Raw genomic sequence first — 15,444 nt, 5'->3', positions numbered from 1 at the left:
TCTTCTTCCGGTTCCTCTTCGGGAACTTGTGAATCAGTCCACGAATCATTCCAATTTACATTTGACTCTTCATTATTATTAGGTGAGTCAATGGGACTTGTTCTAGAGGTAGACATCTATCACATAATATCAAACGCGTTAAGAGATTAATATATCACATAATATTCACATGTTAAAAATATATAGTTTCCAACAAAATTTGTTAAGCAATCATTTTTCAAGTAAACACGGTCGAAGTCCAGACTCACTAATGCATCCTAACAAACTCGATAAGACACACTAATGCAAAATTCTGGTTCTCTAAGACCAACGCTCTGATACCAACTGAAATGTCCCGTTCTTATTGATTAAAAACGTTCCATATTAATTGATTTCGTTGCGAGGTTTTGACCTCTATATGAGACGTTTTTCAAAGACTGCATTCATTTTTAAAACAAACTATAACCTTTATTTCATAAATAAAGGTTTAAAAAGCTTTACGTAGATTATCAAATAATGATAATCTAAAATATCCTGTTTACACACGACCATTACATAATGGTTTACAATACAAATATGTTACATCGAAATCAGTTTCTTGAATGCAGTTTTTACACAATATCATACAAACATGGACTCCAAATCTTGTCCTTATTTTAGTATGCAACAGCGGAAGCTCTTAATATTCACCTGAGAATAAACATGCTTTAAACGTCAACAAAAATGTTGGTGAGTTATAGGTTTAACCTATATATATCAAATCGTAACAATAGACCACAAGATTTCATATTTCAATACACATCCCATACATAGAGATAAAAATCATTCATATGGTGAACACCTGGTAACCGACATTAACAAGATGCATATATAAGAATATCCCCATCATTCCGGGACACCCTTCGGATATGATATAAATTTTGAAGTACTAAAACATCCGGTACTTTGGATGGGGTTTGTTAGGCCCAATAGATCTATCTTTAGGATTCGCGTCAATTAGGGTGTCTGTTCACTAATTCTTAGATTACAACAACAACAACAACAACAACAACAATACCCAAATCCACTAGAGTGGAGTATGGGGGAGGTTAGATGTAGACAGTCCTTTCCTCTACCCTAAAGTAAAAGGGAAGTCATTCCTCCACCCACGGATACCTATCGGTTCCCAGGTAGAGGAAGTCGTCCCTCCCTATTCTGTAGAGCAGAGAGGCTGCTTCCTAGGGACCTCCGACCATAAAGAACCATGAATTCCAATTTATGCAGTAAAAGTATACAAGTAAAGTAGATAGAAAAGAAACTTTACCATGAATAAAGTATATATCAATACGATATGTATAGGTAAATAAAGCATGTAACAAAATAATGTAATATAACATATAATTAAAATATGTGCGTGTCAAATATGCAAGTATAACCAGTCATGTAAGTACAATAAGTATACGAAAACATGTTGGTAAGAAGCATGTAGGTATACTATGCAGTATAAAATAGATGGTATACAATGTAAACATAGACAAATAAGCATACAATGATAGCATAAAAGCATGTGATATGTAAGTATGTATAAATTAATTGCTATATAATGTAATACAAACATGTAACCATATAGTGCAATAAATCCTCTGAAAATGCTACAATAAGTATAGATATATAATATAACCGTAAAACAGGTACAACCAATACGATAAGGCACACAAGAAAGTAGGCAGGAAATATAATATAAATATATAAAAAAATAAACAAAATGTAAAGCCTAGTCATCTATTTTAATTCTACTCCTCCACAAATTCCTATCAGAAGTCATGTCCTCAGTCAATAAGAGCTCCTTCATGTCAAGTTTCAATCTATCCTCCAACCTACGTCTGGGTCTACCCCTTCTCCTTACGCCCCCAACAACAAGGGTCTCGACTCTCCTAACCGGGGCTAAAAGTGGGCGCCTCAAAACATGTCCAAACCATCTTAGTCGTCCTTCCCTCAGCTTGTTGGTTATGTTCCCAACTTTCAAGTTCTCCCTAAAAACTCCATTTGGTATCAAATCTAGCATTGTCTTACCACACGTCCACCTAAACATCCTCATTTCTGCCACCTCCATCCTTCTCTCCTGGGCTTTCGTCATTGGCCAACACTCTGATCCGTACGACATGGCCGGTCTGATTGCCACCTTGAAGAATTTCCCTTTCAATTTAAGGGGTACCTTCTTGTCGCACAATACCCCTTTCGCCTCCACTTCAACCATCCTACTCGTATACGATGTGTCACGTCCTCATCTATCCTTCCCGATTTGTGAAGCATCGAGCCTAAATATCTAAAGGACCTGTGTCTATTTTGTAAATCATTTATAAAACCTGCATGTATTCTCATCCCAAAAATATTAGATTTTAAAAGTGGGACTATAACTCACTTTCACAGATTTTTACTTCGTCGGGAAGTAAGACTTGGCCAATGGTTGATTCAAGAACCTATAACAATATATACATATATATCAAAGTATGTTCAAAATATATTTACAACACTTTTAATATATTTTGATGTTTTAAGTTTATTAAGTCAGCTGTCCTTGTTAGTAACCTACAACTAGTTGTCCACAATTAGATGTACAGAAATAAATCGATAAATATTATCTTGAATCAATCCACGACCCAGTGTATACGTATCTCAGTATTGATCACAACTCAAACTATATATATTTTGGAATCAACCTAACCCTGTATAGCTAACTCCAACATTCACATATAGAGTGTCTATGGTTGTTCCGAAATATATATAGATGTGTCGACATGATAGGTCGAAACATTGTATACGTGTCTATGGTATCTCAAGATTACATAATATACAATACAAGTTGATTAAGTTATGGTTGGAATAGATTTGTTACCAATTTTCACGTAGCTAAAATGAGAAAAATTATCCAATCTTGTTTTACCCATAACTTCTTCATTTTAAATCCGTTTTGAGTGAATCAAATTGATATGGTTTCATATTGAACTCTATTTTATGAATATAAATAGAAAAAGTATAAGTTTATAGTCGGAAAAATAAGTTACAAGTCGTTTTTGTAAAGGTAGTCATTTCAGTCGAAAGAACGACGTCTAGATGACCATTTTAGAAAACATACTTCCACTTTGAGTTTAACCATAATTTTTGGATATAGTTTCATGTTCATAATAAAAATCATTTTCTCAGAATAACAACTTTTAAATCAAAGTTTATCATAGTTTTTAATTAACTAACCCAAAACAGCCCGCGGTGTTACTACGACGGCGTAAATCCGGTTTTACGGTGTTTTTCGTGTTTCCAGGTTTTAAATCATTAAGTTAGCATATCATATAGATATAGAACATGTGTTTAGTTGATTTTAAAAGTCAAGTTAGAAGGATTAACTTTTGTTTGCGAACAAGTTTAGAATTAACTAAACTATGTTCTAGTGATTACGAGTTTAAACCTTCGAATAAGATAATTTTATATATATGAATCGAATGATGTTATGAACATCATTAATACCTCAAGTTTAGTAGGTAAACCTACTGGAAGTTACAAGAAATGATCTAGCTTCAAAGGATCTTGGATGGCTTGAAAGTTCTTGAAGTAGGATCATGACACAAAAACAAGTTCAAGTAAGATTTTTACTCGAATTAAGATAGTTTATAGTTATAGAAATTGAATCAAAGTTTGAATATGAATATTACCTTGAATAAAAAAGATAACCTACTGTGTATAACAAAGGTTTCTTGATCTTAGATGATTACTTGGAATGGATTAGAAAGCTTGGAAGTAAATTAGTAAACTTGAAGGGATTTTTGAAGTGTTCTTGAAGTGTTCTTCCTATGATGATTGTAGCTTGATTCTTGAAGTGATTTTTGATGAAGATGATGATTAAATACTGGAAAAATACGTTCATAATAGTGTGTGTGTGTTGAGAGAGAATTAGAAAGAGAATTGGAAGTGAAATGGAGTGAATGATGAGTGGTAATTGGTGAGTGGTGAGTGGGGTTAAACAGAGTTCTAGTTAGTTGACTAGCTCATGGTAGAAGTTAAAATTGATTAGTCATACATGATATAATCAAGAGTGAAATCCCATGCTAGTTCCTATTGGTATATACCCATAGTAAGTATGTTTTGAAGCTGTGTATAATACGGGTAAAAATACGACTAGAATTCTTGATGAAAGAAAAGAATGGGAAAGTAACTGTAACCATTTTCGTTAAGTATGAGTGTTTTGATATATGTCTTGAAGTCTTCCAAAAGTATTTTAATACATCTAAATACACTACATGTATATACATTTTAACTGAGTCGTTAAGTCATCGTTAGTCGTTACATGTAAGTGTTGTTTTGAAACCTTTAAGTTAACGATCTCAATTAATGTTGTTAACCCATTGTTTATTATATCTAATGAGATGTTAAATTATTATATTATCATGATATTATGATATATTAATATATCTTAATATGATATATATACATTTAAATGTCGTTACAATGATAATCGTTACATATATGTCTCGTTTCGAAATCCTTAAGTTAGTAGTCTTGTTTATATGTATATAACTCATTGTTAATATACTTATGGAGATACTTACTTATCATAATCTCATGTTAACTATATGTATATCCATATATATATCGTCATGTCGTTTTTACAAGTTTTAACGTTCGTGAATCGCCGGTCAACTTGGGTGGTCAATTGTCTATATGAAACATATTTCAATTAATCAAGTCTTAACAAGTTTGATTGCTTAACATGTTGGAAACATTTAATCATGTAAATATCAATCTCAATTAATATATATAAACATGGAAAAGTTCGGGTCACTACAGCTGCACGGGCGCCTCCTCAGGGTCCTCGTCGGAATCCTCATCACTGGAGTCATCAGAGGATGAGTCGTCGGATGATGAGTCGTCGAAAACAGCTGGAGGAGGCTCTGCTCGGCCGGTAGTCATAATCCGATATCTGAAAGGTGGGATCGGCACGACACGCCCATCAGGAAGGCGTCTAGCCCAATGGTTATGCTCATTACGGAACGGAACGTCCCCGTATTCCCCGGGAATCACAACACCACCGGAATGTTGCTGTAGCTCTGAGGGTCCTGGGATGAGTGGAGCTGGAATCTCTGGTGGATCCTCGTGTCCGTCTGAGGTGATCACTGGGTCGGGTGCATGGCCACTGGCTCCAGAGGACGAAGCGCCAGAGTCACTGGAGTGTGTCGACGACGGGATCTGTGAATCGGCAACAATGGCAGGCGAGGTGGAGGGTGAGTCTGAGTCGCTCTCCAAAATGATAACGGGCGGGACATCCGACATCTGAACAGGGAAAAATGACTTTTTCCATGTCAGTAAATCATAAAGCAAGCACGTATTAGGCAAAATAACTACGACAGTCTAGATCAGTAAATAGCATGGCAATAATAGCAAATCGTACAGAAGTATCAAGCAATCGAAAGCAGATAATAGCATGCAGTAATGAAAATCAAGTAGCAGCATACGTCATATAGCAGTAAAAGTAAGCAGCAGCATGCAGTAAGTTTCGCGAAAACAAGTAAACTAGCAAGTTGTAGATTAGTCATATTAGTGAATCCTACTCGGTCCAGTCTAGACTCACTAACGCAACCTAATTCCCTACAACCAATGCTCTGATACCAAATGTGACGCCCTGTACAAAACCATCGTGTACGATTCGTCAACAACAGGCTCTTTACACGGTCAAGTACTACATGTTGTTTGAAAACCAGTTTTGCATTCATAAAAAGATAGCGTTTACAAAAGATAACGTGACACAAAGGTCGTTACAAAGTCATTATTTGAAAATAACATAAACTACGAATGCAAAAGAAAAGTTCCATGATTGAGACATCTCTAAGTAATGCAGCAGAATTCTAGCACAGCGGGTCCTTAACAGCAATTTTAACACCAAGACAGCAAGTCTAAACAGCGGAAGCAACAAACCTCTAAGAACCTGAGAAAGCATGCTTATAAACTTCAACAATAATGTTGGTGAGCTATAGTTTAAGTTGTAACAGTAATGTAAGGTAGGCCACGAGATTTCAGTGTTCCAAAATAGTATGAAAAGTATATGTTTAACCGTGGGCACTTGGTAACTAACTTAACGTTTATAACCCCCTAAAAGTACACTTGGCGAGTGCGTATGTTTACGAAGTATTAAACACCCGTTAAATGCTAGCGCGACTAGCCCGAGTGGGGATGTCAAACCCTATGGATCCATATCTAAGATTCGCGTTCACCGGTTCAAAAACCAATGACTAAACGTTACCGAGCTAAGGGGAAAGTTTATGCCGTTGTATAACCCACACATATATAAAGTTTAAGTACTCATGCCTAGTATGTAAAATGTAAAAAGCGCATGTATTCTCAGTCCCAAAATAGTTAAAGTAAAAAGGGATGCTATAACTCACGGTGATAAAAGCGGTAAAGTCGATAATGAAAGTATGCAAGTAGTAAGTCGGTCCGAAAGTTCGTCAACCTAAGTCAAAGGTTACTAGGTCAGTATGTTATCCTCATAAGTTCTAATAGTGCATAAAATAAGTTTAAGTGTCATCATCACCATCATTCATCATCATAAAAGCTAAGTAAGTTTGACAAGAATAGTGATCGAAACAATAGGCTGAATTCGGTCAGCTGCTACGACCTCTATACAAAACGAAAAGACACGTAGTCAGTGGCTATGACTCCGTATATGAGTCCCCTAACCGCTGACCAATTTTCAGAACCTAACTCATCTTCGTTTGACCGTGGAGACAGTTTAAGTGCGGGTAGGTCAGAAATTTCAGCACAACGTTAATAGGGTGTAGTGACTTTTGGAAGGCCATAAATCCTAAACCGTAACTCGGATTAAGACTAGGTCTAAATGGAAAATCATCTACTCGAACCGAACTAACTGAAAATAAACTTTACAGTAGCCCAGGTCTTCTGATCAGATCCCGAAAATAGTAAGCAAGGTGCTCCAGTGGGGTTCTTAGTGCTTGATGCTCATCTCGGTTCTCATCCTTGATGCTTGTAGCTTAAAGTGTATAACTCATTGATGGGTTAGCATCACCTTGACCAAGATTCTACCATCAACACACAATATGTTAAGACCAAGTAAGAACACAAATCATTTAAGAGTCTTAGATGGATGATGAACCAAGGTTACATCATATCCTTAGTCTTAACACTATTACAAGTTACATTTACAACTAAAGCTACAAACTTTACTTCAATTAAGCAAGTATGAACATAATCTAAGTCAAATGAAGTGATGGAACCCTAAGCTAGAGAGCTTGGATCCTTTTCACACAAGTTATAAGGTCACAAAGCTAGAAAGCTTGAACCTTTAGTGTTCTTGAAGAACTTGAAGCATAAAGCTTAGATCTTTAAGTTATATGAAGACCATAAACACAAGTTTTGATCTTTATAACAAAATAATGAGATTATAAGTTAGGAAACTTAGATCAAACAAAAGATATGAAGATTCAAGCTAGAAAGCTTGCATCTTGGTTGTTCTTGAAGATCTTGAAGCATAAAGCTTGGATCTTTAAGTTACATGAAGATTACAAACACAAGTTTGAATCTTTATAACAAAATAGCAAGATTAAAGTTAAAAGATATAGATCTACAAAGTAGGTGAAGATTCAAAGCTAGAAAGCTTGAATCTTCCATGTTCTTGAAGGATTCAAATCCATGTTTGAATCTACAAGATGTAATCAAGATCAAAAGCTAAAAAGCTAGACCCATGATGATGATGATGATAATGATGATGATGATGATGATGATGATGATGAATTCGTGAGAGAGAGAGGAAGAAGAAGAAGAAAAATCAATACTTACACTTTTTAGAGAGAGAAAGAACTAGAGAAAGAATTAGAGAGTGAGTGTGTGTAAATTACAAATGAAAGCAAGTGTAGAATGGATGGAATAAGGCTTGTATTTATAGGTGGTGAGGGTGTGGGTGGGTTAAGGTGGCCGTGATTTTGGAGGGGGACAAGGGAGACCAACTTTTGCTTTTTGGTTAATGATTGTCTAAAGTTTGTGCTTATGTTAGGATCCCATGCAACATTAAGGATAATACTTGACATAAATGCTAGTATGTTCCCTCTAATAAATGGGCATTTGTCTTACATATTAATGGGTCACTAGCTATTTATAATTGGGCTAATTAAATAGTCCACTAACTAGTGTAGGGTGGAGTAAGGCCCAACAAGGTAGAAAGTCCAACAAGACTAACTAGTAAGCATAAGTAAATTACTACGCGTAATTAAGCATCCAAAAACCCAAGTAAATATTATTATAAAATAATAATTAAGATTTCGTAGTCATAATATTCCGATTACGACAAAAGTTAAACGTGTACGCAGTACGCAGTTTGTTCGTAACGTCAAGTGACACTAGCGGTCATAAAGGCTTCCGGTGATCAAGTTAAGTATCCTACGTACTTAAATGCACGTTTTAACACATAAATGAAAGTAAGCCATGTGTTTAAAGATTCCAGAGTATAAAGTAGCACAGTACGCACAAATACGCAGTTTCGCAAAAATCACAAGGCACAAAAACAAGTTGAAAAAGTTGGGCCGTTACAGTTTAGGCTTTAGATTTTAGAATTTAAGGTTTAGGGGTTAGGGTATAAGATTTAGAGTTTAGTGTGTATGGTAAAGGGTTGGTGGTTTAAGGTTTAAGGTTGGTTTAGGGTTTATGGTTTAAATATAGGGTTTAGGGTTTAGAGTTTAGTGTATAGGGTTTAGGGTTTATTATTTAGGGTTTATTATTTAGGGTTTATGTTTTACAGGTTAGGGTTTAGGATTTAGTCTTCAGAATTTATGGTTTAGGGTTTAGGGTATAGAGTTTAGGTTTACGGTAAAGGGTTTATTGTTTAGAGTTTATGGTTCAGTATGTTTAAGGTTTAGATTTAGGGTTTACGTTTAAGGTTTAGTGTTTATGGGCCGAGATATGTTGATGAAGCTGAAAGTTAATTTTATTTTAGTTGCATTTATTATCTATGCTTTTTAGAATATATTAACCTTCTTTCTAAGACAATTTATGAGGTTTCAAGCATTTTAAATGAACTTTGGAAGTTTAAATCCCTTTAGCCAATTAAAACATTCGAATCTGTATATGTTCTACTTTGCAATAATCGTGGATGTTTTGTTTACATTTAATGTGATTTTTGATACGCTTATTGTGTGGTGAATAGATGAATCATAAAATCATAAGCATAAAAATTCAACTTGATCTCAAATTAAATTACACAAAGGAAAGAAAGAAAGCCATAAAGATTGTATCTTTTTTACAAAGATAAGAATTTAAGTAGAAGCAAACACATTAAAAAATCATTACAAACATTTATATAGAATTAAAACTCAATTACCTCTTGATAAGAATCTTCATTTTGGGTTAAAATTAAGGCAAAAGGAATGCAATTTCCTAATTTTTATACTAATAATAATTATATAACCAAAGTTTTATCTACCTAAACTACCCCTAAATTAACAAAACGATGACTATCGAAACTCAAAAAATAAAACAAACACAAAAAAATTCAATCGTCACTTACCATTACCCTATCGATGATCGTCTCATCCAAAACATAGAACCTGTAAATCATCACTTGGAGATCATTAACCATCCATCATTTTCAAGCAATCGATCACACTTGCAATACTATCATGTGTCCATTCATCGTCAATTCAAATATACTGGTTAGTTTCTTCTTATTTCGTCTCAATTATCAGGGTATTATTTTTCGATTCAAAACTAATATAGATTGGTACTTTAATAGATTTAAATTTTTAATTTGAATGTAATATCAGGTTCATAAATCATTTAAATTTATACTTTGATCGAATTTTTGAGGGTTTTTAATTTTGCTTACCCTTACTGCACTGCATGTATTTAGTTCTGTATCTTAATGGATGGATGGATGTTTGAGGTCTCTTCGAACATTCTATCGGGTACATTACAAACAATTTCTCAGACTTTAGGGTTTCAGTATTTTTTTGTTCTTTTTGAAAAAGTCAACCATATGGTCTATTTTCTAACAAACAAACTGAATAGAGTGTTTTTTAAATCATTTAAACATTTTCACACAAAAAAGTTTTAGTAACAAACGTTAAACCTTTTTGAAGAATTACTTATCGTCTTAATTTATAATTTATTTCTATGAAAAATAACCTCTAACATATCTATTGTAATTTAATTTAATGATAGAATACAATGGACTAGATCGACATGACTAAGTACGGAAGGCCCCATTCCTTTGTTCGCGGCATCGTTCACACGAAAAAAAAACAATTGGTATTTCTCTAAACTTAATACAATGGTCACTTAATACATTTGTTTATAGTACTTCAACTTCAAAACTCACAGATTTATTGGCGACTTGACTGACCCTTAGAGCCTAAATTAAATTTCATGCAGGATTTAAAACCCATGGAAATTTGATTTTACCATTTTCATGGCGTCTTAATTTTATTTTATTTTTAAAAAAACGTTTTCCTACTTATTGGCCAGAGGTCCACTCGGAAGCAATCTCTCTATCCGTAGAATAGAGAGAGGGACGATTTTCTCTACTTTTGAGAGTGTTTTCACTCTAGGTGGAGAAATGACTTGACTTTATTCTCGGATAGGGGAAGGATTGTCTACATCTCACCTCCTCCATACACCACTTATGTGGTATTGGGTTTTGTTGTTGTTGTTGTTGTTGTTGTTGTTGTTGTTGTTGTTATATTGTTGAATGATTAATCTACATCAACTTCCCAAACATTTTGTCCGTGAACAATTTAAGAAAACAGTGAAAAAGAGGAATGTTTGTATCAACTGTAACGGTGTCAAAGAAGGTGAGATAGGATTCATAAGCAGTGGCTTGCTTTCAATAATGCATCATTAAATGTAAGACATGGTAATTTCATTTGCTTCACCGCAATACAACAAGCTTATTGGTATGCATCATTAAATGTAAGACATGGTAATTTCATTTGCTTCACCGCAATACAACAACCTTATTGGTATTTATCGATTTATGATGAAGAAATGTGTTTGGCCAAGTTTGAAGATGAAGTAACACATTCCAATAATACATCAACCCACCTTAAACAGCTTACAATGGCACCACACATGTGTTTTCCATCTTGCATCAAACACATTACGGATACTAATATGCATCAACGGGTATTTTCCTTTGTCTACACACATCATATCTAATTTCAATGTTTCGTTCAATATTATGTTAATGATAATATTAGTATACCTGTTTTAATTTCAGTTCTTGCCTAGACATTTTGACCATTCGACTAATATACATGTAAACCTGATTCTTTTGTGGTCATAAACTCCATCAGAGGATATAAACAAAAGGTCGATGTAAAGTTAGGAACGACTCATAAAATGCTGCATGGCAGTCGGTGAAAACAGCTTTTGGACGATCTTATGGTTGAATCCGGTGACAGTTTAATTTTCTATAAACTTGATGAAACCAATTATGAAATGATCATGTATGGAGAGGAAGGTTCTAAGTGGGTTACTCCTGACCTGAAATATGTGATTCAAAGAAATAAATCTGCAAAAGGTCAAAGTGATAACTGTGAAAAAGGAAGCTCCTCAAATGCTGCAATTGGTAATGAGAATATATGGGGTAAAGATGTTGTAATAGTGAATATTAAAGATAGTGATGATGAAAGTGGCTCAAGTTTTAGAAGCTTGGGAAGTCCGGGTGATCACACTGGCCAAACCAACATTGACGTCCATAACCAGTATCAGAATAATCATGTCGCTAATAATGAACATAATGACAATGACAACAGCTGAAGGTTAATTTACTTGGGACATCAAAGTGATGAAGATTTGGTTGAACGATTATTGAGTTGTTATTATTTATTCGTTAGTACATTTTGAAACTTTAAAAATTTGAATCCTCTATAAAACATTTGGTTTAATGTTCATCACAGACTTAATAATAGTTCGTTAGTACATTTTGAAACTTTAAAAATTTCAAGCCCTTAAAAAAATATTTGATTTAATGTTCATCTAGACATAATAATAGTTTTTTAAACCGCGGGTCTTTGCTAAATAAAAGGGGATTTCTTTTAAAATGATAATTGCAAGACTGCAAGTCGTATGCGGATTCAACCTAAATCGTTACCTTCCTTAATAAACGGATGTTTAGTAATCAAATCTCCTTAATAGCGGAGATCTTCAAAATCCGTTACAAACCCTTCTTTGCATACGATTTGATCGTCTCTTCTTTTCCCACCCATTTTCAATTTCGAATAGCATACATGAACTATAAAAAGACACCACGCCTCTTTCAAATCATCATTCATGTCCCAAATTATTCAGTAAAGATAAGGCGAGTAATTTTTGTGTGCTTTTCAATGTGGGTTAAGTTTCGTGCTATTCAATGTGGGTTTATATTATGTTTTATTTGTGTTATTAGTTATCCCCGTATGTTTTTTCTTTTTTCAATTACGCATTGTTTGCTACCATTTTCCTTCTTACCCAACGGTTCGTAAATCAACTTAAGTATATCTCTTTGATTGGTTGTTTGTTCGAGTTAATTATTATATGGTACATTAGTTGTATTTATTTGTGATATATGTTATCAACTATAATTTAGCAGTGCAAATAAGATACCTGACTGAGGATACTTATTGTTGCAGGATATGAAGGCTATCTAACAAAGTTGCAGGATCATTTATGGATGTTGAGATATGAAGGATGTTAACAAAGTTGAAGGATCTCAACAAGCCAAAGGGTTAGTTTTATTAATTACAACCTGTTTGAATATTCTTTTTATTGTAGCTATATTAGTTAGAAGTGTTTTGTGGTTTCACCAGAATGCGTCAATTCGTAGATACATTTGCTCATCTTGAGAGACCCCTAATCTTTGTTTGATTATTACATGATTGCCATAAATATCTACTATTTAAACATCAGCGTTCATGCATGAATGATGCATCGCTGAGTTTTACTAAACAAATGACCTGTAGTTGTAACAACTCAATGCTTTATACTCTTTAGATGTATTAAGAATAACAATTTAAAATCATTACTAATTTCATACAAATCAGTATGCTAATGATGATGTTTATTGTAGAACACATTACTTCCTAAGTGCACACTAGGATAGTTGTACATCATATGGTGTATATTTCTGCCATTTTGAATAAATATTTGTTTTGTTGTTCCTTTTGATTTATTAAAGCTATCTCAGGCAATCTTAAAAAGGATTTTTGGTATGTGAGATTGTGACCACACAAATTGATGCGTTTGTGACTGCAACTTTACATTGGTTAGAAAGTATTCCCAAAAATCTTTAAATTAATATATGATATGTTTGAGTTTGTTGAGTTCAAAAGAGTTTTAAATAGTGCTAAAACAGTATGTTGATGTTGTACATTATTGTGCGCCTGCTTTAACATACGATTGCTATATAAGTCTCAATAAGCCCCAACTTTCAAATCGTAGCACCGTTTTAACATAATCATTGTGTAGGATCCAAAATTAGTTGAAAAGTGACTGAATCTTCAGTCGTCGCACATGATCCTTTGACCAAAAAGAGTACATTGAAGTTGTATGGTTTACTTTGGTTATATGGTAAGTATGTTAATTAACTAAGTAATTTGTTGAATTGTGAGTATATTGGAACTAGAAAAGGTAGTATAATTATAGTCAAAATGATAATAAAAGATGGATGGTAGTACACAATGATGCATACATTGATTGTTTCATTAATAATTGCATGTTATATTGTCTTTTATGTACATCATTCACTTATAGTTTACAACCCAATATCTCTTTGTCATGAATAATACATATCAAGGTGGCAATTTTGACCCGTTCTACTAATGTTCGATATTCAACATCAATATAAAGTGTTAACTTTCTTCCTCTACAATTTGTAAATTTCGTAGTTGTCTAATGGATGTTATGAAAAGGTCACATTTCTTGTCACGAGGTAATTGAATACAAGTGATTACATCATAAACCTTTGTCATTCACTATAAATTTCTTAACAACAGTTTAACCATATTGGTTACTATATATATGTTTTATGACTACATATTAAAGGGAGATTGCTATTTAACACGCTAATAATCGTATTCATATTTGCAGGTGTTGAGTTTCTTTAGCTATGCTTTTCTTCACGCTTTAAGTCTTCCTTTGGTTGAATTACAAAATGGCTATGACGAAACCGATAGACACAATCACACAAACATCATGTTTCCATTCGAGTTTACTAGTCAAGAAGAAAACTAATGAATACTCTACCGACTTGTAGATACCTTTGTATGTCACTTTATATTTATGACCACAAGTGGTGTATAAATTTAAATCTTAAGCAAGCACGATCATAACTGCCCATTCGAAACTATTACAGAAACAAAAGAGAGGTATATCTAAGAAGTTATAGACAAAATGGGTCAGTATGTACAAAAAATGACCCAAACTGGAATTTAAAAGTAATGCAAAATTGTAAAGGCTGGAAGAATTTTGATGTATAAAAATGGAAGCTTACGTTTCACGTCCACTATATTATGTTAAGTAACTTTACAAGTATCAGTGTTTTCAAAATGAGTCTTGGGTCTATTTTGGTGAAACTGGATGATTATGACCCATTTGAGTCATACGCGCCTATGTTGACCTATATACGTGATATTGAGAAACGAAAGGTCCCCAACAGGTTAAAAATATTAATTTATACTTGTATTATCAACTTCTTCAGCACATGTTGTTTTCTTTATCTCTAAGTTCTTAACATAACTTTTATAAAATTTTGATATAAGTATGAAAGGGTGACTGCCGGACTTATTTTGCGGGCTTGTCTACTTGGCGGGTTTGTAACTTAAAAATGAGTAATACTCAATCCTCATAAAATAGCTATCCGATTCTATTTTACTATAGTAAAGTTCTTTAAAGAATCTCGCGAATTCGCGGGTCTTTAACTAGTGTTCATTTATATAAGAAGTTTATGTACTATCAGTTAGCTTTTAAATGTTCTTCTAAATTAGTTGTGTCGGATTGAAATGTAATCTAATTTCTTAGTAATTTCATATAGATTCTAACTTGAGAGTTAAAAGTTTGGAAAAAAAATCGTAGGCTTCATTAGACCTATTGTAATGCACCGTGTTAGAGCCCATGTGCTCACAACATGCCTGGAACACACCGATAATGCAACGTATTGGGCTTCAAAATTTGTGACGTGCTTGCTTCCTGCACATGGAAAAAATTGCGTGCAATATTTGTTTAATATTATTTTAACATATTCAAATACTTTTCATCCCGAATTTCATCCAAATTTCAATTATATTTTGACACACCACGTCATACAACACGTCACCACACATTCTTTTTTTCTTTTTTTTTCCTACACATTTGCAACGTCACCCACTCCACTCACTAACATCCAAAAAATCACTTACCACTACAATTGGTCTTAAAGTAAAATAGATATGGATGATTTTTTATGTGTTTCTAGTTCAT

At 33.7% G+C, this 15,444-nt stretch overlaps 1 long non-coding RNA gene across 1 annotated transcript; it reads left to right on the top strand.

Moving 5' to 3' along the window:
• The first annotated feature begins 12,120 nt into the window (after positions 1–12,120).
• Positions 12,121–14,378, top strand: LOC139904654 (uncharacterized). The gene is made up of 3 exons (XR_011778923.1): positions 12,121–12,310; positions 12,621–12,715; positions 14,077–14,378. It is a non-coding gene; the product is annotated as an uncharacterized lncRNA (long non-coding RNA).
• Positions 14,379–15,444: the final 1,066 nt, after the last annotated feature.

The sequence above is a fragment of the Rutidosis leptorrhynchoides genome, chromosome 4 (genome assembly GCF_046630445.1).
Source record: "Rutidosis leptorrhynchoides isolate AG116_Rl617_1_P2 chromosome 4, CSIRO_AGI_Rlap_v1, whole genome shotgun sequence".
NCBI lineage: Eukaryota > Viridiplantae > Streptophyta > Magnoliopsida > Asterales > Asteraceae > Rutidosis > Rutidosis leptorrhynchoides.
This window is presented reverse-complemented; position numbering and strand designations above follow the sequence as displayed.